The sequence below is a fragment of the Pleurodeles waltl genome, chromosome 1_2 (genome assembly GCF_031143425.1).
Source record: "Pleurodeles waltl isolate 20211129_DDA chromosome 1_2, aPleWal1.hap1.20221129, whole genome shotgun sequence".
Lineage (NCBI taxonomy): Eukaryota > Metazoa > Chordata > Amphibia > Caudata > Salamandridae > Pleurodeles > Pleurodeles waltl.
The window spans coordinates 73,899,854-73,926,736 of record NC_090437.1 but is presented as its reverse complement, the minus strand read 5'-3'; positions in this window follow the sequence as shown (position 1 = coordinate 73,926,736).

Below are 26,883 nucleotides of genomic sequence, written 5' to 3'. Positions count from 1 at the left end.
GAACTTTCCCCCAATATCTCTTTTTGGTCAGCAACCTGGCGTTAGCAGGAATCATCTCAGGATTCTCCCAATAATGGGGGAAGCCCAACTTGACCCAAGCTGATTTCATCTCCCTCAACCAACAAACTTTTTCCCATCCCTGATAAGGTGTTATAAGATCTTTGATTACTGCCCTGAAAGGCTCAAGTTCTTCCGTTTTTCACAATCGAACCCATTATAAAAGTGGTCTTAAACCCGCTGTATCTTTAATACTATTTATACCGAGATCTAATCTAAGAGGGATCATCGGCGTGCCCTTCCCCAACCTAGATATGTGACTGAGAAAATAATTTTCTTTAGTTTGAAGGTATCCAATTGTCTGTAAGAACCCCAGAGTTCTGCTCCATACAGGGCAGCAGTACGGACTTGGACTTTGTAAATTTCAGAAATGGGAATCAGAGGGGGGCTCGCTACGGCTCTGCCCTTTCGTTCTAACACTCCACCTTTTTGACTAATAATAAGTGCCCCTTTTCTAATGGCTGCATCCCAACTGCCCCTATCCGATAACCTAATGCCCAGATAATCGTACTCCGTGACCCTCTCCAAAAGGACTGAGTCCATCACTATATTTGCTTTTGTTTTCTTATTCAGGGCACTATGGGGGTCATTACGACCCTGGCGGAACAAGTCCGCCAGGGCCGTGGGACGCGGTGGCACCGCCGACAGGCCGGCGGTGCCCCGCGGGGCATTCTGACCGCGGCGGCTCAGCCGCGGTCAGAGAAGGGAAACCGGCGGTCTCCCGCCGGTTTCCCGCTGCCCCAAAGGAATCCTCCAAGCCGGCGCAGCATGCTGCGCCGGCATGGGGATTCCGACTCCCCCTCCCGCCATCCAGTTCCTGGCGGTTCTCCCGCCGGGAACCGGATGGCGGGAGGGGGAGTCGCGGGGCCCCTGGTGGCCCCTGCCGTGCCCATGCCTATGGCATGGGCACGGCAGGGGCCCCCGTAAGAGGGCCCCTAAAAGTATTTCAGTGTCTGCAAAGCAGACACTGAAATACGCGACGGGTGCAACTGCACCCGTCGCACCTTCCCACTCCGCCGGCTCTATTACGAGCCGGCGTCATCGTGGGAAGGGAGTTTTCCCCTGGGCTGGCGGGCGGTCTTGTGAAGACCGCCCGCCAGCCCAGGGGAAAACTCGGAATACCCTCCGCGGTCTTACGACCGCGGAGCGGTATTTCGGAGGGGGGAAGCCTGGCGGGCGGCCTCCGCCGCCCGCCAGGCTCGGAATGAGGGCCTATATGTCATAAGTTTTGTTTTCTTAACATTGACATCCAGCCCATAATCTCTACAAAATGCACTGAATTGATTGACCAAATTTTGAATTCCCATAGATGTTTTAGCCAACAAAATGGTATCATCCGCGTAAAGCAAACATGGCACTTTCTTCCCTGCCAACTTAGATGAGTCATTGATACAATTTGCCAGGTAATTATTGCGATTGTTTCTCCTTGAGGGTTGGTATTATTAAACCCATCAGATTGGGACAACCCATGTCTACTACTTCAACCCGACACTTGAGGGAACAGCTGAGCCATATGAGCAATCCACCTGAAGGTCTCCCAGAGTTCGCCTTGCATGCTGAGACCCAATAGCTTTTAAACCCAATTCTATATTTGGGCTCCAGTGCCCACGTTTCTTGAAAGAGGCATATCCTATGTTCATCTATAAATTTACGCCATTCAGGGATGCCCAATTTATTCTCCAGCCCTGCAATGTTCCAACTAAGAACTGTGGGGGTCATTCTGACCCTGGCGGTCACCGACCGCCAGGGCCAACGACCGCGGAAGCACCGCCAACAGGCTGGCAGTGCTTCCTGGGCCACTCTGACCGCGGCTTTACAGAAAAGGGGAACCAGCAGTTTCCCGCCGGTTTTCCCCTGGCCCAGGGAATCCTCCATGGCGGCACTGCTTGCAGCGCCGCCATGGGGATTCCGACCCCCTTCCCGCCATCCCGTTCCTGGCGGTTGTTACCACCAGGAACAGGATGGCGGGAACGGGTGTCGTGGGGCCCCCTAACAGGCCCTGCACTTTCCTGGCTTCCACTGTTTGGTACTAAGAAAAATCAGTTTATGAGGGCTATTGCACTGGTTACCGATTTTGCTTCTCCATCGGGAAAGAAGCCTCTTAAGATTTATCAAGTTGAATTCATCTCTGCAGTGACATATGGAAGCAGAATTTGGGCTGTGTTGATGTTTCTATGATACAGACAGTAGAGAATTAGGGCCAGATTTAAGATCCCCTAGTGCCTTCTTGCATGACATTAGCAACCTCTTTGTTTACGCTAACAGGGCCCAAAGAGACCAAAATCACCACGCCAAATTCACAAAGTGGTGCAATGCATGTATTGCCTGAAAAAAAACACTGCCAGTTGACACCAATCTCAGTGCCAATCCCGAGCACTTCCAACCCACGTCACCTGGGGCTGGACATAGCAGCTCCGCCTTTTCACCAGTGCATTGAATGCAAGGAGCCACTGTACTCAACCAGCCCAGCTCTCAGTTACAGCCACCTGATGCTGCCTAGACATGACTCTTGTCATCCCTTAAAAAGCCACTTCACTGAAAACAACACAGCTATGGCTTGATTGCTGCATGATCACATCAAGGAGACCAGCAAAAATCATCTGGGTGATCAGCTCTAGCCAATCACTTTCCCAGTGCCTTCCAGAAGTCTGTCTGTCATGGGACAGAGAACAAAAACATGAAGTGCATCTTCTTCCATTGGAGATGATAGCCCATCCAAGGGAAAGGATTTAGGAAGAAAAGAAAAAAAAGAAAATAAAGAAGGGAAGAAGAAAGGAGCCATCAAAGTCTCATGTTGTTTATGAGGAAAACAACTAGAAGAAATGACAGGGTAGTTACAGAATTAAAGCCAGAAAAGAACAAATGACCAGCAAGCAACAGCTCGGACTGAATTTATAAAACACTGATGTATGGAGTAAAGTGTTCTCCTTCTTATACTCCATTTGCAGACACCAAAGGCGGTTTAGAGTCTGAGGTCCTCATTGCGACTTCGGTGGTCTTTTTAAAAGACCACTTAAGCCCGCTGCAGCCAGCATACCGCCAGTGCTGGCGATATGCTGCCCACCCTATTAGGAGTTTTCCACTGGGCCATTGGGCGAAAACAGGGTTTCTGCCTGCTGGGCCAGTGGAAAACTCACCACAACATTGTAATCGAGCCGGCGGCAATGTTGTGGTGTGGTGGCGGGTGCGACAGCACCCGTCACGTATTTCACTGCTCATAACTCGGGCAGTGAAATGCATGATAGTGCTGTCCACAGGGGCCCCTGCACTGCAATGCATGGGCAATGCAGGGGACTCCATGGGGCCCCCGATGGCCCCTTTCGGCCAGCCTTTGCAAGGCGGTGAGACTGCCATGCAATGACTGGTGGAAAGGAGACTCGTAATCCCCAGGGCAGTGCTGCAGGTTGCGACCACCGAGACCGCCAGGCTGTCCACAGGCAGCAACATGGCGGTGCCGGCAGTCGGACAGTGGCCCATCTACCACAATCATAATGAGGCGGTCGGATAGCCCTGTCTGCAGTGGTCCGACCACCATCGTGAGTGTTGCAGTCTTGAGATCGCCACACTCGTAATGAGGGCCTGAGTCTTTGATTTTCATGTTAGGGTCTGCTTCCTTTTGATATGTGTATTAAAAGCTTACCCCAGGGTCTTGACGCTACTCTTATGATTCACCTATGAGCTCCATCTCATTCCTGGAAAGTGCTGAGGTCCCTTCCTTATGACCTCTCTCCGAATTAAAGGACACCCTTTGAAGTGTGCTTAAGAACCTAGCTCTACCTTCTCCAGTGTGTCACACCTAGCTTACAGGAATTCAGCAGTACACAAATCTGTATGGGGAAATTCCTCTACCTCCTCTTCTCATATTTCATCATGTCCTGGGTATTCCAAAATGGAACTGTAGGAAAGTCCTCCTTTTTGCCCTGGTCACCCGCAAACGTTGTGACTGATACTGGTGGTTACTGACTGTAACTATGCCCTGGGCACTGCTTACCAGTCCCAGGGCCAGTGTTCTGTGTAAAATGGAATATGCAAATTAGGCTAATTATAATTGGCTGTACCAACCTACCTATAAGTCCCTAGTATATGGGAGGGCATGTAGGTTTAGGGATCCCAGCATAGATAGTACACCCATAGGTGCCCTGCTGTGGTGCCCAGTGTCATTTTAAAAGCAGGCCTACCTTGCTGGCTGCTTTGAAGTTACATTTAACCCCAAGTTCGACTTTGGAATTACAAGTACTTTTAAAGTCCTAAGCTCCCTTTTTTTCATATAAGTCACCCCTAAGGTATGCCCTAAGTGGCCCCAGGGTTGGGTGCAGTGTAACTATAAGCAGGGTCTTTATAAAAGATGTTTTATAGGCCCTGGTGAGGGAAAAATAACCACTTTTGTGTTTCCCCATTGTAGTGAATGGGTTCTATAGGTTAACATGTAAAAACTTTATTTTAAAATACTAAAGTCTTATTTTCCATAGGAAGGAGCTAAAATAGCAATTGTGGTATCAAACTAAAAGTTTTGATGAATTTAATATAACTTGAACAGGGAAAGAACTCTTGCTAAAAGTTACCAACTTCATCCCTGTATTGTCCTTCTCTGATTTATCAGCCTCTGGCATCCTGAGCCAGGCTACCTTGAGGAGGTGTGAAGTGGCCTGGGCTGAAACAAAGGAAGCATCTGGTGGGAGGAGATCTGCCTCAGAGGATGATGGAACAGGATGTGGGGAGAGCAGCCAAACTGGACTTCAAAGGAGGGAAGGACATTTGGGACAGCAACTAGACCTCCCCCATTTCCTGCAGCCCCAGGCAGCCAGGTGCCCCCGATTACATTAAGAGAGGGACGGAAAGGGGGTTGTTAAAGGAAACTGAGCCACACCAGTGGGTGGACTCATCCAGATCTAAACTCTAAGATTGAATTTTTCACCATCTGGGATTTTGGAGGAATGTTGCTCCCTGGGATTGATTTTTACCACAATTCCCAGGAAGTGGCCACTCAAGAGGGTGGTGGCCTGCACGTGATTGGACAGGAGCACCCCCTGATTTCCACCACATTAATAAGGATAAATATGACAGAGTTGCCCAACACTTCAACTCCCTACTGGAAAAAGATAAGAAGAAGAAGGAATGCCCTGCTGGACCCCTGGCCTGCACCTGGACCCTGCACTCAGAAGGACTGCACCAGCTGCACACTTTGGGCTTCATCAAGAAAAGGACTTTGTCTTCTACAACCTCAAGAAGGGACTCCCTGTAATCTACAGGTAGAAAGGAGCTAACGAGAGTCCCCTGCAATAAGTCCTGTAAAAATAGCCCTACTGGCCACTAGTAATTTTAGGATTTGGACCAGGTGCATTCTGGGAGTTGTAGTCCTAACCCCAGAAGAGCAACTCAGAGCTTCTGGAACGTTGGGTGAGTTGTGGACAATTGAAGGACCTTAAATGTACTTCTGGAAGAAGATCCAGAAGTTTGGAGCAACTTTGGAAAAAAGCGCCATAAGTGGACCAACCTCATGGTGAAAGTCAAGCCGGCCAACTCCAACCGTGACCTGGCCTGACTTGTAGGTTCATCCCATTGAAAAATGCCAGAAGCCCAGACTTCCAGGATTTGACTAGAGGCTCGTGAAAGGAAATCCAACATCGTCGCATCGAAATCAGCTCCATCATGGTCAACCTCAACTTTTGACTTGGTCTTGGATGAAGAAATCCGTCCCAAAAACGTTTCTAAGTCCGATTATAGAAAACTTGACAGAGGCCTTCCTCGCAGCGTATCCAAAGAAGGCTCCAGGGAGGTCACCTCAACTTGTGACTTTGTCCCGGTTAAAGAAAAATCTTCAAGAAAACATCTAAGTGTGAAGGTAAAACTTTAACCAAGGCCTCCTGCTCAGTGTAGCCGAGCAAGGCTTCATCACGGTCAGCTTCAACTTTTGACTTTGCCCCGGTCGACTGCGACCAGATGTTCAGAGTGATAAGCAAGACATGCTCATTCTTACTACTCACTATATGGTATGCTGCCACTGTCTTGCTCATATTGCTTAGCTCCTGGTAAAGGCAGACATCTTTCACCACTATGCGGGTAGCAATTTGGGCACCCCTCCTGGTCCAACAAGACTGCAGTCCATGAGGCAGCCTATATCATGGTGCACACACATGATCCGTGTTTGCCCATAGCAACAAAAAATCAGCATTAGGGATCCAGGCATCCATACAGTTGGGGCCCTCAGGGCAGGGGTGCTAGGTGCTTTAGCATTCGGGGGACTTTTCTGTTGAAACACACATCCTTTTCTTTTCAAGCACTAAATTACAGTAAGCACTTCCACCAAAAATACGAGCCACAGATAATCAACTATAATTCAGAACTATGATGAAGTCCTGGCTTTTCTCCACTCAAATGTATTAAAGACAACAGACAAGGACTATTCTGGTACCCATCTCCAAAACAGGAACCATGAATTCTTGTACATTACCTGAAAAATACCCAGCACACACAACTAAGCCCAATTTACCATCCCCAGCCTCAAACGTGATGCGGAAAGAGAGCAAGAATCTCATTCACAATTTAAATACTGGCTTTGGATAAAGAACTGAAAGAACTCCTACCATGCAACAATGGGTTCAAGTGAATAAAAAATATATCCACTCACGATTCTGTGTACTGCTGTTTGATTCAAACAAAAGTTCCTACAGCTACCTGAGAAACTGTGAAATAATTATTTCATAATTTCCACCCTGCATGACCCCATAGTCTTCACCCTGCATGATGTTATGTGTAAATGAGGTCCTGCTAGAACATGCCTGAACTACAAATACGAATTAATCTTCTCTCCCTAATTGAGGTTTTGCTGTCCAATCAAAGAAAATGGTACTAATAATGTGAACTTGAACGATATTGCACTAGTTCTGCATAAGAATATTTTACAAAGCATGGCTCTGAATGGAAAATGCCCAACTACTTCTAAGCCCTATATTTGTCAAATCACTACTGCAGAGTAGTTTGGTACCTATCTGCAAAGCGAGTGAGTGCCTTTTCAGGAGTAGTAAGCACCAAACATTCCCTATAATTGCACGAATACCATCTTTAAATATTAGGCTAACACCCTGACAATGTAATTGCTTGGAGCCTAAAAATGTAATTCTGATTGATCCTGACTAGATATATTTTTGAAGGTCAATTCCACTAGTTTAGCTTTATTGTGTTCTTTCTGTACTCTTTAAATTTTATGTTCTTGCTATCTTGTTTAACTTGCGATTTTGTTTACGTAGTTTGTAATGAGCCTGGCTATCATCGCTATACATTATGCATGGTAGGCTAATATATGTTTAGGAACGATAACGTGAGCATCTAAAATTAAAATAAATTCTAGGGAAACCCCTTTGACAATTCCTTTTTTCGCAGGTCCTTAATACCAGGTGTGATCGTAAGCAATTTGAAGTTTAAGAAAACACCTGCACCTTTGCCACATGTTTATCCTTAAACCTCTGAACTCTGCATTTCGCTTTCTATTGTGGTTCACCAACAAAGACACACCCTCCCGTTTTTTGGCTTGGCACTAAACAAAGAAAACCAAAGCAGATTGTTAACCGCATGCCCACGGGCCTGTAACTGCATGAAGTGGTGAGTGTAAACCAAGCAACGATAGCATTTGCATTTACACGGCACTAAGGCAAAAAGAGAACATTCAGTCCTTGCATGCAAAACCCTCCTAAAAAGTTGTGTACCCTGCATAACCCCAACTCGAATCGGCGTGGGCGCAGTATTTGCATGGTTTAATTTGCTACGCAAATTCTCTCAGTATGCATCAAAAATATTGCTTGCTCAAATTCAGATCACACACAAATGTTAATCGTGAACAGGTTTAAATAATTTTAACCTTGTTTGTAATGTCAGCGAAGACAATTGATTTACTGTGTCCATCACCATGCAATAAAGATTATGTTCAGTAATATCAACCAGGTATGCGGCGCAGTATTTTTGCACTTTCTTCTCCGTTTGTTTCCCAAAGCTTTTTACGAAAACATAACTCGACTTTACTGCTTTGTGAGGCTTATTTTGGTGATCAGCAATGCACAGTGCTGCAGCGCATGCAGGTTACAACACGAGGTCTCTTGTTAATACCAAACTTTACTGATAAATATTCATGTATTCTGAGTGTTGAATTTGCATAGAAAACGAATTAACTTAGAGAAAATGAATGCACATATTTGAAGTTGCACCCACCTGAGTGGCCGCCAATATTCACGAAGTGTACTTATTAATGGCTTATTAATGTAAAATGTTGAGCTTATATTTTATTTGATTAAAGTAGTAATATGTCATATTGAGGGTTATGCATTATGTATTAGCTTTATTAATCACAGGCCTTAACGTAGCGAGGTCTTGGGCCTAGTTGAACGGCCTCATGTCAAGCTGCATTTCTTAGGTGACTTATAAAACGGCTGCTTAGAGTATTAAATTGTGATTCGCCACTGTATTGACCAAGTGCTCGTAGCTGAAGTTCGTTCTCATGAGAAACTGCTTTCTAGAAAATGTTGTCCTAGCTAGAGATACATTGTATATCATAGTATGTGTAAGAATGACCTTCCCAGGAGAAGACAATGGATGCACTGACTGGAGTATAAGCTGCAACAATATTGATACCTGACAAGTCGAACAATGGGAACAGGAGAAGAGGAGCCAATCATCGACATGTGAACCGCGTACTAGTAAAACTTTAGATTTGGGGTTTTATTTTCATTGGACTGAGTGTAAACATGCGATTCTTTGACCACTAAGGACGTGGGAAGTAGTTTTAGGAAATCTAACTTAGCAGGACTGCAACAAGAGGAGATGCGCCATTCTCCCAATTCTTCTTGAGTGTTTAGTTATTATTCTTTTCCGAACTGCATGAGGAGACTTTGCTTTTCCTGAAATTTTAATGCTAAATCCTGATTTCTTAATGACCGAACTGATGTCCTATTGACGAAGACTGTCACATCTTGCTGAACCATACTGAGGCAAGGTATGAGATGATGTTACTGATTGTTATGTCTATCTGCTTTGTTTCTAGGTACCAACTGGTATTTTGATAGAGCCATAGTTAAATGTTTTCCAATTTGTGTTACTAAATTGTTCTGCATGAAGTCAAAACATGTGATTCCTATGTGATGTTAGTTAGGGTTCTCACTGATGAAGTTTGCTAAATGTGATAACAGTTGATGTCTTTCCTTGCTTAATCTAAATGTAGGCTATTCCGTTTGCACAGTTATTTGTGTTATCAATTTGTATACCTTAGAATGTGTAGTAGCTCAAGCTTTGATTAGATTGCGATTCTTTCGCCGCTTTCGCCAGCCAGTATTGTTTTTCTGTGTTTATCATTTGATTTTGAGACTAAGTTACGTGACATTAGCATTGTCAATACAGGGAAATAAACATTCTAACTTTTACATAAAGGTGTGGTTATTCATGGCCGGGAGGTCCTGGTGTGTGGAAATTACTGACTCCTGTTGATTATTAATGTCATTGATTGTTACTGCTATTGGTTTGTATTGGTACAGGATATATGGTGGGAACTACTCAAAGCTCAGTCAAAAGGTCCACCGGCCTATTTGCATCTCCCTTGTAAGTTTACTTAATAAGGTCTGATGCGCTAACACTCTACAAAGAGGGTATCATTCCGAGATATTGCAATAAGCAGTATTAACCTTGTGTCTAGGACTATGCAGGAGGGATGGGATGTGCCGTTGTTGTGTAGCCATTTTAGCCATAGCTCCATGCACGTTATTTTAACACACTAGACGAAGCCGCTGTGCTCCTTAACCAAGATATATTTAATTCGGCTTCATTTTATTATTGTTGCAATAGCCACTTTAACGTTTTTGTTTTATTTTCTGTTTATCTAACTGTTTTTGCTTAGGGCAGCACTCTGTTCTCAAACAAGACATTCTTGATCACTCTGTGCTTCTTCCAAAGCTACAGCACGGTACATTGCCGGTGAACGTGATAGAAGTTTAGTCTCCAACATTTGTAGAAAACACACATCCTTACGTAGGGACATTTTCCCAGAACATCAGCTGTGTTGTTATAAAAACACTTCCTTGTCCCTTACACGTTAGAGGGAGATTCCAGCCAGAGAACCACAACTGTATGCTGATTGCTGAATTCTTCGCTACAGATGCTAACGCAGACTGCAGGCCTTTGCTCAGGTACGGGGGATGATGTCTTCCCAGGGGAACCTGATGGGCAGAATTAGAGCTTAACATGCTGTGCTCTATCATAATTTAGGCAGGAGTTAGTCTATTGGCAATAGTGACAATATGATAGCGTTATTCTTATGCTTTACTCTTCTTGTCACAATTTTAATCCTGTCATGTTGTGTCGTCCTGGTTATTGCAGCTCACGCTTTGCTATCTAAGATGCAGTCGTTTTATTAAACTCATTATTAAAACATATACTGCCTCTGTTTGTCATTTATATATGAGACTAAGGGCCAGATGTAGCAAGGGTTTTGCGAGTCGCAAAAGCCTCTTTGCTATGTAGAAATGCATTTTGCAAGTCGGATCCGACTCGCAAAATGTATTTCCGACTCGCAAATAGGAAAGGGTGTTCCCTTCCTATTTGCGACTCGCAATGCTATGCATTTTCATTTGCGACCGCGATTGCGGTCGCAAATGAAAGCGCAGTTACCATCCACTTGAAGTGGATGGTAACCCAGGCGCCAACGGGAAGGGGTCCCCATGGGACCCCTTCCCCTTTGTGTCTGGAAAAAATAATAATTTTTCAGAGCAGGTAGTGGTCCAAGGGACCACTACCTGCCCTGAAAAATACCGAAACTAAAGGTTTCGGTTTTTTTTCAAAGTGCAGCTCGTTTTCCTTTAAGGAAAACGGGCTACACTTTGAAAAAAAAAGACTGCTTTATTGAAAAGCAGTCACGGACATGGTGGTCTGCTGTCTCCAGCAGGCCACCATCCCCGTGAGTGCCCTGACTCACTATGGGGTCTGAGACACCTTTCTGCATTCCAAATTGCGAGTTGCAATTTGCGAGTCGCTGGGACTCGCAAATTGCAACTCGCAATTTGGAGTTTTGCTACATCTGGCCCTAAATTTAATTGAGAGAAACGGATGAGACTTGAGTGACCACGGCTTCCCTGGGAAACCAAGTATGTCATGCGCTCGGCTGCCCAGTCATCTCTATCCTTGGGTAGAGATGAGGCACTGCTAGTTAGCCGGAACAAAACCCAGATTGGAGCGACAGGCATCACCCGCAGTGGATTAGACTTAGGGGGTCATTCTGACTTTGGCGGGCGGAGGACGCCGCCCGCCAAAGTAACCCCGTTGAAAGACCGCTCCGCGGTCAAAAGACTGCGGGGGTCATTCCGATTTTCCCGCTGGGCCGGCGGGCGACCGCCTAAAGGGCGCCCGCCGGCCCAGCGGGAAAGACCCTGCAACAATGAAGCCGGTTCGGAATGGAGCCGGCAGAGTTGCAGGGGTGCGACGGGTGCAGTTTCACCCGTCGCGATTTTCACTGTCTGCAAAGCAGACAGTGAAAATCTTTATGGGGCCCTGTTAGGGGGCCCCTGCACTGCCCATGCCAGTGGCATGGGCAGTGCAGGGGCCCCCAGGGGCCCCACGACACACGTTCCCGCCATCCTGTTTCTGGCGTGTAAACCGCCAGAAACAGGCTGGCGGGAAGGGGGTCGGAATCCCCATGACGGCCATGGAGGATTCTCCGGGCCAGGGGAAATCCGGCGGGAAACCGCCGGATCCCCTTTTCTGACCGCGGCTTTACCGCCGCGGTCAGAATGGCCCTGGAAGCACCGCCAGCCTGTTGGCGGTGCTTCCGTGTCCCTCCACCCTGGCGGTCCATGACCTCCAGGGTTGGAATGAGGGCCTTAGTCTCCCACACCGCGGACTTTTCTGCCGCTCAAAATCCAGCAGTCTCATTAAAATAATGAGAGCCTACGCAACATGGCGCCTCCAACGTTTGGTCAGGCTCTAATTTTCAGCTCCTCTCGGAGTATCTCTGTCTCATTATATACAGTGATGCCTCAATACTGTATACGGAGACGCCCGTGGTACTGAGGATTTCCACCCAAGCTACGTAGGCTATCCTATCTGAGGCTGGAGGTTGTTCAAGCTTGAACTTTACAAGGAAAACACTATTTGGTGTGCCTTCTCTGAACACTTCTTTGATCTAGTATGGGGAATCCACAGCAGGTAGTAGCAGTCAATATGAGACAACCTCTGACTGCACATTTATTAGCAAACGGGCTAACGGCCCAGGGGGGTCCAGTCACATTTGTGGTGGATGCCCATTTAGCTTATAGAACAGAACTCTTCTATTCTTGGGTCACATTTCCAGCAGTTGATGGGAACACAAATACATCTGATTATTATACACACGCAAATACACCTGGACAATACAGGGCATATGCATATTTAGAGATACCATTATCTTATCAAGAACATAATAAATTGCTTGATGGCGCCCAACCCCACACAATATTACCAGTAAGGTTAGGTCCTCTAAGTAATGATGGTCCTACCTGGCCTTTATTGGCCACCTTTGCACCACATCCTGCAGTAGTGAATTTGGCAGTAGCTGAGGTTCGTCGCTTGTATACTGAATTAACAGCAACATATAGACGATTGGTACAGTTTGTGGTGCAAACATTAAATACAAACCCAGCACGTGCTGCTCCTGCCCAACCGCATGCAGTAATGTCAGGTATAAACCCTGCTACTGTACATTCAATCATGGGTAAAGTACTCGCCAAACGAGAGGAAACTCCGTTTTTGTTAGCACAAAAAATAAATGCGCTGGAAGCAGTATTTCCCCATATGGGACCTCAGGATAAACATAGAATTCTAACAATGTGCTTGCCATTTAGGATGGTCCCTACAGTACATAACTGTAATACTTGGGGCACAGTTTTTGCTGTGCTCTATACAACCGCACACAGTACACCAACACTTGCCAGTTTGCCGGAAGTGTTGAAACAAATTCAAGATGAATACGGGGCTGCCCTGGCTCTGGACTTGGGGATGAAATTAATGGGCAATTTTGCCACAGTATCCTCAATCATTTTGTGTAATCTTAAAGGGGAAGCGGTCGCACTAGCAGTGCGCATGCAGCTCCATGACATTCCTCAACAGGATCAGGAACGCGAGCTGCCTAAGATTATCGCAGAGACCTATTCTAGCGTTAGTCGAGATAGTTTAGGAGCCAGACTAACTAAACCACAATTTCAGGGCAAATCTAATAAAGATTTTTCCAAGCAAGCTCCTGAGGGTAATAAGAAATGCTGGGATAAAAAACAGCAAACTTCTTGAAAAGAGAGGGGAGAATCTCCACGTATGGAGACCCCACAGATTAGATATAATCTCAGAAATAGAGATAATATAAAAACGCCTAATAGATATCAACATACTGATACATGCCAATCTCGTTCCTTTCAGGATTCATCGGAAAAACAAAATGAGAGAGGTGGGCGGTCAGAGCGAAGAACGGAGTACGTGAAACCGAGACAGGAATCACATTGCTCATCTGAGGTTTCTGTTAAAAAGGAAGAGAAACCTGCCCATCAAAAACCCCAATTCAAAAAGAAAAAGGTGGCAGCAGTCGCAGTTCGACATGCCACACAGGAAGAGGGTCCTCTTGAAGAACAAGAAGTGGGAACTAGCACTGCTAGACAGCGCAGCAGAGGCCACAATAGTTCACCGGAGTCTTCTAGAGCATCTGGAGGTGAAAGCAACTGATGACTTTATATAAGTAGAAACTGCGGACATGCGTGTCTCCATGCCTGATAGGGTGTATAAAGTAACCCTACAGTTAGAAGGAGACACTGAGTGCATAATAGATGCAATCTTCTGGGATCGCGTAGTAAACATATATGATGTTTTGTTGGCCGAACAAGATTGGCCACCTGAATTTGTCTGTACCTGCCCATATGGGGAAGACGTTATTAAACCTTCCTTCTCGCCCCTTGTTCCAGAGGAACTCGCTGAATCCTATGCCATTGATTGGGCTTTGGCACAGGCACCTGCTTTATACCACAATCACGTAGGATGGGATAAATAATCCCCCTACCACGTAATTCCTATTAAAACTCAACCCCAACCACAGCCTCAGTATCCAATAAAACATGATGCAAAGGCACCCGTGAGGGAAATACTCACGCAATTAGAGTACCAGTGCGTAATTGAACCCTGTGTCTCCCCAGTGAATAATCCGTTATTCCCAGTAGCAAAACCAGACCATTCATACAAAATAGTCTTAGACTACAGACACTTAAACAGTCATACACGCACATATGCTATACAAAACTCACATAGCACAGCACTGATGAACAATATAATGTGTAAAAAATACAAAACAACACTGAACATTTCCAATGGTTTCTTCTGCCAGAATATAGCGCCTGAGAGTAGAGACTTAAGAAGTTTCAGTACACTAGGCTCCCAGAAAAAATTATGTTGTTTACCTCAGGGGTATAAGAACAGCCCAGGACTGTTCGCAGCTCGTGTTACTGCAATTCTGCACGAGATTGACCCTGAAGCATTGTCCTATGTAGATGATATTTATCTTACGGATGATGAATTGCTACAACATTTAAGACGGGTAGCCCAATTGTTGTCGGATTTGCTGAATTTGGTTACAAATTCAACTTCAAAAAAACAAACATTGCCTTCCTCAGCATCCTGTTTTTGGGATATGAGCTGTCAATTGAAGGAAAGAGCCTAGCACCACAATTCTTAGAAAAATGCACACAACTGCAACCTCCAAACACGATAAAAAAATTCCAATCTCTATTGGGTTTCCAAAATTTTGGCAGAACTTACATTCCAGATTATGCCACACGCATAAAACCTTTATATGATTTAATAAGTCCTGATTTCTCAAGTAAATTTTGGACAATTGAAAATACACAAATTCTCAGAGAACTGCAGACAGACATGCTTGCAGCACAACATTTACACATGAGGGACAATAAAACACATTTAGGGGCTCATTCTGAGCCCGGCGGGGGCCGCCCGCCGGGCGGAAACCGTCGAAAGACCGCACCGCGGTCAATAGACCGCGGGGGTCATTTTGACTTTCCCGCTGGGCCGGCGGGAAAGCCCCTGCAACGAGGAAGCCGGCTCCGAATGGAGCCGGCGGAGTTGCAGGGGTGCGACGGGTGCAGTAGCACCCGTCGCGATTTTCACTGTCTGCATAGCAGACAGTGAAAATCTTTGTGGGGCCCTGTTAGGGGGCCCCTGCACTGCCCATGCCAATGGCATGGGCAGTGCAGGGGCCACCAGGGGCCCCACGACACCCGTTCCCGCCATCCTGTTCCTGGCGGGTTTTACCGCCAGGAACAGGATGGCGGGAAGGGGGTCGGAATCCCCCTGGCGGCGCTGCTTGGAGGATTCTCTGGCCCAGGGGAAATCCTTTTCTGACCGCGGCTTTACCGCCGCGGTCATAATGGGCACTGAAGCACCGCCAGCCTGTTGGCGGTGCTTCCGTGGCCCGTGGCCCTGGCGGTTTAGGACCGCCAGGGTCAGAATGAGGGCCCTAGTCATCAGAGTAACTGCTGGTGCCATCGGTTTCACCTACGTGACATTTAATGAAGGTGAGACAGTCCCGATTGCATACAAATCACACTTATACTCAGCGGCAGAACAACGTTTCGCTCCCACTGAAAAAATCCTCACTGCTTTACAAATGGCTGTCATTAAAGAATGACCTCTGGCCCAAGGAAAACGCATTATTGTTGTTTCTCCAATCCCAACCCTGGAGGCTGTTACAAAAGCCAGCGTTCCAAACGCAAAGGCATTAAATCCACGTTGGATACAATGGGCCAGGTCTTTGACAGCCACTGATGTTGACTACATTTTTGACTAAAAATTACAAACTCAAGAATTTTTGCAGTATGAACTAGAATACCCAGTTCCAGCAAAAACACTGCCTATCGAACAATATCACAGGGTCATGTTCACTGATGGCTCTGCACAACCTGCAATTGGCACAAAACACCAATATTCTGCTGCTTGCGCTGTCGTAAGCGGCTATTTGGAGGACAATAAATTCTGTCCCCTACACACATTTACGCAAACCCTAGGGGATTGCACTGCTCAATTGGCAGAGTTAAAAGGGCTGCTGATGGCACTGGAACGTACGGATCCTGCACAGCCAACGCTGATTGTTTGTGATTCATAATATTGTGTTCAGTCCTTCAATGAATACCTGCATTACTGGCACCAGAATGGGTTCAGAGATTCTAAAGGCAACACCATTAAACACAGACTTCTGTGGGGGAAAGTAGCAGATCTAAAAGAGACGCTACCAAATGTCCATGTTGTACACACACTTGGACACCAGCGCATTGGAATACACGTTGCTGGGAATACATTGGCTGATGAAGCTGCAAAGTCAGCAGTGGCTGTTGCTGCTGTTGCTGCAGTAACTCGCTTGAGTTCAAAACCAGATGCATACATATGGGCTGCAGTGACAGCTAGGGCATATGGTACATCCTATCCAAAAGGATTTCCTGACAAATATTCCTACAGCATGGGAGGTATGCTGAACGCTGTGGTTAAGATACCAGGCGTAGGGGTGCGAGATATTCCCACAGAGATATAAGATCACAATTAATTAAAGCAGCACATGAAGGGGTGGCATCTGCCCATGCTGGTGTGGCGGCTACAATTTCAATCTTACAAGCCCGCCATTGGTGGCCAGGCCTCTACAAAGAGACCAAGCAGTATGTAATTTGCTGTGACATCTGCCAACAAATCAAAGTTTCCACTGCCAAACGCCCTCTTGATTTCAAATAAACCATTACAATGTGTGTACTTGGACCATTGTGGTCCCCTAACACCGGATAGTGCATACAAGCATATATTGGTTGCTGTTGATTCTTGCTCTAGATTTTTATGGGTGTGACCACAACGCTCAGCTGACACTCGGACTGTTATTAAAGATTTGCGAGACTTTATCGGTACATATGCGGTTGCAGCTTTCCACTCAGACCAGGGCTCTGCGTTCGCCTCAAGGGCATTCAGGGACGCCATGGCTTCCTTGGTTGTCCAACTCCAGTACTCGTCTCCATTTCATCCCGAGGGAAATAGTGTCGTGGAGCGAATAAACCGTGATTTAAAGCAATCCTTAACAGCCAGAGTCTTAGGTACGGGTCGTTGTTGGCTTAATCACCTGTATGGAGTTCAGAGAGCACTTAACAATCTGCCTACAAGGTCCCTGGGGGATCGTACTTCATATGAGTGCCTGTTCGAAACTCAAATGTATGTTCCGTATTTTGATGGTTCTGTCAGGAAGGCGGCAGAAACACCTTTTGACATAAATTAACGTGTCACTGTCTTACAGGACTTGCAACAGTTCCGTGATGACAATTCTTCTATCAGTGCTGACTCCACAGGAATGAAGGAAGTACCTGTAACGCCTACCGGCTGGATTCCCAGGATTGGGGATCTAGTACGTGAAAAGGTTGCTGTGAAAAAGGAATTTGGCCCTTCCTATCGAGCACCAGTCCCAGTCTTGGGGATACACAGTACTAGAACTGTAATTCTACCGCTGTTGGCAGGTGCCAAAGAAAATCATTTTGGGGGTCATTCTGACCCTGGCGGGTCGACGACCACGGAAGCACCGCCAACAGGCTGGCGGTGCTTCCCAGCCCATTCTGACCGCGGCGTTAAAGCCACGGTCAGAAAAGGGAATCCGGCGGTTTCCCGCCGGATTTCCCCTGAATGGGCTGAATCTCCATGGCGGCACTGCAAGCAGCGCCGCCATGGAGATTCCGACCCCCTTCCCGCCATCCTGTTTCTGGCAGTTTTTACCGCCAGGAACAGGATGGCGGGAACGGGTGTCGTGGGGCCCCTGGGGGCCCCTGCATTGTCCATGCCACTGGCATGGGCAGTGCAGGGGCCCCCTAACAGGGCCCCATAAAGATTTTCACTGTCTGCATTGCAGACAGTGAAAATCGCGACAGGTGCAACTGCACCCGTCGCACCCCTGCAACTCCGCCGGCTCCATTCGGAGCCGGCTTCATTGTTGCAGGGCCTTTCCCGCTGGGCCGGCGGGCGCTACCTTGGCGGGCGCCCGCCAGCCCAGCAGGAAAGTCAGAATGGCCTCCGCGGTCCTCTTTGTCTCCATCGACAATGTCAAACTACAACATGTGGCTGATCCTGCACAGCAGACCAAGAGGAACACCCGGTAGTTCCCAAATCCCTCTCACTACTGGTCAAGACGTTCCTCTACTAGTTGTAAGCAGTAACACCGACACCTCTCCGTGCTTGGGGAGGGTGGAAAATGATCTTGCATTGGTTCAACTAATATCCAATAATACAGAAATAATTGATCGTTTTGATACAGCTTCAACACAAACTGATGGTCCGATTTATTCTGTACCACCGCGAGAAACACCAACTCCACCAATGAACACAACTCCAGCTTTTGCACGAACTGCTTCTGGATATTTTGCCGACATCAATGATGACGTCTCTGACTCATTCGCCTCTTCGACACCTGAACTGTCAAACACATGTAAGCTAATGAACTGGCTTAAAATAACATATTTTGTTTTCCATGGAACTATCTATGGCTTTCCTTCACAGTACAAGCGTTACTACTTTGGATTGGTTTTGTTATTACTTTATTTTTATTGATTCATGGTCATTTTCTTCCTGAGAAATCAACAGTTGAACTGGTGGATGAGGTCATAAAACCACATTTTTCATCACATAAGGTCCGGAGAGACTTATCTTTTGTGAACATTTCCGCAATACCAATTCCTGATGGGATTGTTTGGGATAAAGTAATATTTGATATATACGTTCCCACAGAAGTTATTCAAATACCATATGTGTTCAAACTGTCAATGACTGATATTATAATACAAGGCATTGTTTCTGATGATTGGGATGTGAAAACAGTTGATTCTATGATGACTGAATTGCAGCATTATACTGTATTTGAAAACGGAGATGTTTATCAATCTAAAGAAAATTATAGTGATAAGTTTTGCAATTATTATTATGGGCACCATTTCATACATAGAGCGAGCGCCCCAAAACTGTTTTTAATTATACACAATGGGAACATTGTCCGACTCCACCACAAGGGAGTTCCAAAACATATTCTGAAAAGTTTACATATTTTTCTGGGCATAATGTAAAAAATGCTGAGTCATATTATTTTAAACTGCCACCTACTAAAGACATACATATACCATTGACGAATATGCAATTTATATATTTATATATTTGGAATCCTTTGTTTCCCAGTTGTCTATAGAAGGCTATGAATATTGGCTGAAGTCGATTGACTTAAAAAGTGTATGGGGAACTAGACATTGGAAAATAAGGGAGAAGAAAGCTTTATTCAGCATGCCCGATACCTGTACAAATGATATTCTTAAATGAAACAGTACAACAAACAAGTTGTTTAGGCTTAGCAAAGATGAAAGAATTAAACACGCCCAGTATACCTGCCCTTGCAAAGTTTTATAAATGGCAAAAATATATAAATGCAACTGAAGATCAGCTTGACGAATGGGTCCAGAATGGTACATTTAATGTTTCACTGACACGTCCTGGTGGGTGGCTATTGTGGCCAGTGGATACCAATGGGTGTCGCCAACGTTTTATCAACTCCTCTGGAGGTTTTAGAACTAATAGGCCGGACCCTCACTATATGTCATCCGAACATGCAGGTATATTTACAACATATAGTGTAGGGAAACTATGCCAGCAATGGTTAAGAACTTCCTCACTAGATGCGGTTAGAGCATATCTCAATCTCCTTTCTAATAATACTGACTTGCAGGACTTCCTGTTAGGCTCCAGAAAACACTGCAGAAAGTGTTTCTTATATGAAGTATATAATGAAATTTGGAAGCTTTGCCAACAAGAAGCTCCTGCCCGGTAAAGGCAAATAGACCAGGAAAATATGAAAAAGGCATTGGCTGTTGTAGATAATGGGATTAATACCCTGTCCGACCGGATGTACACCTTAAATAACATTGTCTCTTCTGCTATAGACATCATACAAACAGATATGTCTTCATTCCACCATGGACAGAGTCAGCTAAGGTCCATTATGCAGCTGGGTTAGACACTTCAAACATTGAAGGCAGGTTGCGTTCCCTGGCAGCACGTCAGCGCAAGGAAAATCTTTTCTTCCTTTAATTTAACGCAACAACAACAACTAATGGCTAAGAAGGAAGCGACTTATGTCATGCTAAACATTGTGAAATTAGAAAAGGTGCCTTTTACTGTGGCTGAAATACCATCTGCTGAGTGGCTAATACACAGGGTCATCAATCTGCTTATTTCTACACTTAAATTCACCTCCTGTTTCAAACACATTCCGGTAGGCAGATATGAAAGGCTGGGAGACAGTTACATCCATGAGGTGTGGGAGATTACCTTCTCATACAAATGTCTCAATGGCATGAAAGAAGTCTTTCTTAGCGGTAGTGAATGTGAGACTTCAGTCAGCCATTCCATGGTTTGTAAACAGCTGTCCTTGCATGGGGCGTGTAACGCATTTGCAGCGAACTTGGATTGTTATCTTAAGGGAGTTCCAGTTTGATAAGTTGAGCAGACTCAAGGCTTAATTGTTTCAAAAGCATGTGGCCCTTACATCTGCACGCAAGACCTACGCACTTCAGGTGGCAAGGTCGTCAGCAGAAATACAGTCCCCTTTAAGTACAAACTTTCCAAGATACTTTGGTGAACTTGTGGGACGGATATTTAATGCGTCCAGTACAACTGGAATCACACATTTCTTTAAAGCTGTTGGTTCTGGTTTCATTCACACCTTCTCCTCCATATTCGGTTTAATACCATCAGCTATCCACTCAATTTTTTCTAGTATTTTCAGGGGATTTCCAATAACTTTGGCTTTATTAGCTGGCATTCTGCTGTTGCTATTTTTTATGCGCAATGGCTGTACCACCGCAACAAGGAGGAATGAAAGCGCTCCCATCAGCGCAGCTGTGTCATGAACGCATGATGCAGTATTTTGGAGCAACACTCCTGGAGCAATTGGAGTGTGGCTGGTCTTTGTCATTCAGACCAGTTTTACATTGTGTGCAGCCCGTGTTGCAGTGCCTCTGGTGATCTTTCGAACACACACTGGAAGTTTGTCTTTCTACGCAGCGCTTGCTTTCATTGGACGTTGATCTGTTGATGTTCTCACTGAGGGTTCATTACCAGACATGCGCGTTGAGGTTGCGTTTGCTACGAGAAGCTACTTATGAGTTGCCCTTCCGTGAAGATGTGGCTCATGACTCATCATTGGGCACACCACGGAATGCCGCCTTGGCTGATGCTCGCTATGGAACACATCTGCTCCTTGCTCCTTCTTGGCGATGACTTTCCAATTTAAACATCGGCCGAAGTGGAAGACTTACTTTCCTCTATGGTCCCGGAATCGATTGGAACTTTTCAAAAATAACTTTGCCTTTTGAAATTCGGTTTTATGCCAAATGTTCATGTTTTAAATTGTCCTTCTACATGCTCACGTGTCTTTCCGACTTGTCATACTTGACACTGCTTTACATATATCGTAGGTTGAGCTTAGTAGCAATTTTATTTGCCCTTAGGCTTTGAACCACCTTCAATCAACAAAGGGAGGGTATTGTGTAGCCATTTTAGCCATAGCTCCATGCACGTTATTTTAACACACTAGGCCAAGCGGCTGTGCACCCTAACCTAGATATATGTTATTCGTCTTCATTTTATTATTGTTGCACTATCCACTTTTACTGTCTTGTTTTATTTTTCTGTTTATCTAACTGTTATTGCCTAGGCCAGCACTCTGTTCTCAAACAAGACATTCTTGATCACTCTGTGCTTCTTCCAAAGCTACAGCATGGTACATTGCCAGTGAACGTGGTAGAAGCTTAGTCTCCAACATTTGTAGAAAACACACACCCTTACGTAGGGACATTTTCCCAGAACATCAGCTGTGTTGTTATAAAAACACTTCCTTGTCCCTTACACGTTAGAGGGAGATTCCAGCCAGAGAACCACAACTGTATGCTGATTGCTGAATGCTTTGCTACAGATGCTAACGCAGACTGCAGGCCTTTGTTCAGGTATGGGGGATGATGTTTTTCCCAGGGGAACCTGAAGGGCAGAATGAGAGCTTAACATGCTGTGCTCTATCATAGTTTAGGTAGGAGTTAGTCTATTGGCAATACTGACAATATGATAGCGTTATTCTTATGCTTCACTCTTCTCATCACAATTTTAATCCTGTCATGTTGTGTCGTCCTGGTTCTTGCAGCTCACGCTTTGCTGTCTAAGATGCAGTTTGTAGGAAGTTGGCTCTGTATGTGCTATTTCAAAGTAAGGAATAGCATGCACAGAGTCCAAGGGTTCCCCTTAGAGGTAAAATAGTGGTAAAAAGAGATAATACTAATGCTCTATTTTGTGATAGTGTGGTCGAGCAGTAGGCTTATCCAAGGAGTAGTGTTAAGCATTTGTTGTACATACACATAGACAATAAATGAGGTACACACACTCAGAGACAAATCCAGCCAATAGGTTTTGTTATAGAAAAATATCTTTTCTTAGTTTATTTTAAGAACCACAGGTTCAAATTTAACATGTAATATCTTGTTTGAAAGGTATTGCAGGTAAGTACATTAGGAACTTTGAATCATTTCAATTGCATGTATACTTTTCAAGTTATTCAGAAATAGCTATTTTAAAAGTGGACACTGCAATTTTCACAGTTCCTGGGGGAGGTAAGTTTTTGTTAGTTTTACCAGGTAAGTAAGACACTTACAGGGTTCAGTTCTTGGTCCAAGGTAGCCCACCGTTGGGGGTTCAGAGCAACCCCAAAGTTACCACACCAGCAGCTCAGGGCCGGTCAGGTGCAGAGTTCAAAGTGGTGCCCAAAACGCATAGGCTTCAATGGAGAGAAGGGGGTGCCCCGGTTCCGGTCTGCTTGCAGGTAAGTACCCGCGTCTTCGGAGGGCAGACCAGGGGGGTTTTGTAGGGCACCGGGGGGGACACAAGCCCACACAGAAATTTCACCCTCAGCGGCGCGGGGGCGGCCGGGTGCAGTGTTAGAACAAGCGTCGGGTTCGCAATGGAAGTCAATGAGAGATCAAGGGATCTCTTCAGCGCTGCAGGCAGGCAAGGGGGGGCTTCCTCGGGGAAACCTCCACTTGGGCAAGGGAGAGGGACTCCTGGGGGTCACTTCTGCAGTGAAAGTCCGGTCCTTCAGGTCCTGGGGGCTGCGGGTGCAGGGTCTTTTCCAGGCGTCGGGACTTAGGTTTCAGAGAGTCGCGGTCAGGGGAAGCCTCGGGATTCCCTCTGCAGGCGGCGCTGTGGGGGCTCAGGGGGGACAGGTTTTGGTACTCACAGTCGTAGAGTAGTCCGGGGGTCCTCCCTGAGGTGTTGGTTCTCCACCAGCCGAGTCGGGGTCGCCGGGTGCAGTGTTGCAAGTCTCACGCTTCTTGCGGGGAGATTGCAGGGTTCTTTAAAGCTGCTCCTTTGGATAAAGTTGCAGTCTTTTTGGAGCAGGTCCGCTGTCCTCGGGAGTTTCTTGTCGTCGTCGAAGCAGGGCAGTCCTCAGAGGATTCAGAGGTCGCTGGTCCCTTTGGAAGGCGTCGCTGGAGCAGAGTTCTTTGGAAGGCAGGAGACAGGCCGGTGAGTTTCTGGAGCCAAGGCAGTTGTTGTCTTCTGGTCTTCTTCTGCAGGGGTTTTCAGCTAGGCAGTCCTTCTTCTTGTTGTTGCAGGAAATCTAATTTCTAGGTTCAGGGAGAGCCCTTAAATACTAAATTTAAGGGCGTGTTTAGGTCTGGGGGGTTAGTAGCCAATGGCTACTAGCCCTGAGGGTGAGTACACCCTCTTTGTGCCTCCTCCCAAGGGGAGGGGGCCACATCCCTAATCCTATTGGGGGAATCCTCCATCTGCAAGATGGAGGATTTCTACAAGTTAGAGTCACCTCAGCTCAGGACACCTTAGGGGCTGTCCTGACTGGCCAGTGACTCCTCCTTGTTATTCTCATTATTTTCTCCGGCCTTGCCGCCAAAAGTGGGGGCCGGGGCCGGAGGGGGCGGGCAACTCCACTAGCTGGAGTGTCCTGCGGTGCTGTGACAAAGGGGTGAGCCTTTGAGGCTCACCGCCAGGTGTTACAGCTCCTGCCTGGGGGAGGTGTTAGCATCTCCACCCAGTGCAGGCTTTGTTACTGGCCTCAGAGTGACAAAGGCACTCTCCCCATGGGGCCAGCAACATGTCTCTAGTGTGGCAGGCTGCTGGAACCAGTCAGCCTACACAGATAGTCGGTTAAGTTTCAGGGGGCACCTCTAAGGTGCCCTCTGTGGTGTATTTTACAATAAAATGTACACTGGCATCAGTGTGCATTTATTGTGCTGAGAAGTTTGATACCAAACTTCCCAGTTTTCAGTGTAGCCATTATGGTGCTGTGGAGTTCGTGTAAAACAGACTCCCAGACCATATACTCTTATGGCTACCCTGCACTTACAATGTCTAAGGTTTTGCTTAGACACTGTAGGGGTACAGTGCTCATGCACTGGTACCCTCACCTATGGTATAGTACACCCTGCCTTGGGGCTGTAAGGCCTGCTAGAGGGGTGTCTTACCTATACTGCATAGGCAGTGAGAGGCTGGCATGGCACCCTGAGGGGAGTGCCATGTCGACTTACTCATTTTGTTCTCACTAGCACACACAGGCTTGTAAGCAGTGTGTCTGTGCTGAGTGAGGGGTCTCTAGGGTGGCACAATACATGCTGCAGCCCGTAGAGACCTTCCCTGGCATCAGGGCCCTTGGTACCAGAGGTACCAGTTACAAGGGACTTATCTGGATGCCAGGGTGTGCCAATTGTGGAATCAAAAGTACAGGTTAGGGAAAGAACACTGGTGCTGGGGCCTGGTTAGCAGGCCTCAGCACACTTTCAATTCAAAACATAGCATCAGCAAAGGCAAAAAGTCAGGGGGTGACCATGCCAAGGAGGCATTTCCTTACACAGTTGTTTTATTAAACTCATTATTAAAACATATACTGCCTCTGTTTGTCATTTATATATGAGACTAAATGTAATTGAGAGAAACGGATGAGACTTGAGTGACCACGGCTTCCCTGAGAAACCAAGTATGTCATGCGCTCGGCTGCCCAGTCATCCCTATCCTTGGGTGAGTTAGCCGGAGCAAAACCAGGATTGGAGCAACAGGCATCACCCGCAGTGGATTAGACTTATGGGGTCATTCTGACCTCGGCGGTAAAAGCCGCTTACCGCCGGTCAGAAGTCCGCCACAACACCGCCGCGGTCGCAGTAAACTGCCACGGTCATTCTGACCCTCAAGAGGCAAACCGCCAAAAACCCGACATCCACAAAAGTCCGCCACACCAACGGCCAGCGTTAAACTGGCGAAGACCAAACCTCCACCGTCACGCCAACAGAAAAACGCCCATGCCATTACGACCCACGAGGCGGTCTTTCAACCGTGGTATTCCATTGGCGGTACACACCGCTGCGCTCAAAATACACACACACTTACAAAACACAGCCACATTGGACAATTTGAAATACACACACCTGAGACACATACACACAACACTCCCACACACCCAATTAACTATAAAACACACACCCACATCACCCACAAACCCCTACGACCACTAATCAGAGAAGAAGCCCAGAGAGAGACAGCACAGAATAGAGAACACCATCACACAGAGGCACACTACACCATCACCCACACAACAACCACGCACAAAACACCACACACCACTACACTCACCACACTCATCACCGCAAACACCACCCCACACCTCATCCACACCACCCCATGGCACCCCAAAGACACCCCAGGTTCTCAGACGCAGAACTCAGGGTCATGGTGGAGGAAATAGTTCGGGTAGAGCCCCAGCTTTTCGGGACACAGGTGCAGCACACCACCATTGCCAGGAAGATGGAGCTATGGCAAAGAATAGTGGACAGGGTCAACGCTGTGGGACAGCATCCACGAAATCGGGACGACATCAGGAAGCGGTGGAACGACCTACGGGGGAAGGTGCGTTCCATGGTATCCAGGCACAACATCGCGGTGCAGCGGACTGGCGGCGGACCCCCACCTCAACCCCCAGAATTTACAACATGGGAGGAACAGGTCTTGAACATCCTGCATCCTGAGGGCCGCGCAGGAGTAGGAGGAGGAATGGACTCTGGTAAGTCAAATCTCCACTACTTCATCCCCCCCACCCCACCAGCATGCCAACTCATACCCCCAACATCAGACATCCTCTTTGCTAATATCTCTCCATCACAACCCACCCATCCCAACACCAAACCCTGCATGCCACCACAAACCATCGACACCCATCACCTAAGCATGCCCACTGCACATACCCATCTCCCCCACAAATCGCCGTCACAACAGCCCCCACAAAGGAATGCCAGCACTGGGGTACATGGGCACCCACCCATTTCACGAAATGGCACACACAGAAGCAATAACCATACTCTTATACCCCTGCAGGACCCGAACGCCACCACACTGCCCAGGAGGGTCCAGAAATGTCCATCCCACCCCCAGAAGAGGCCCCCAGTGATGACAGCAGCTCTGTCTCCCTGGACCCAGATGACCAGCCAGGCCCATCGGGGACCTCGGGACAGTCGGTTCCCCTCACACAGCCACAGGCTACAGCAGACCTACCCCCCTCTGGGAACACCAGCACAGCACCCACCCAGCGGGCCCATGCCTCTGTCTCCAGGACACGTCAATCAGCGGTGTGTCCACCACTACAGGGCACCCAGGTTAACCCACCACCCCAACAACAACAGGGACCTGGGGGCAGTGGTAGTGGGCACACGGTCCGGGGGACAG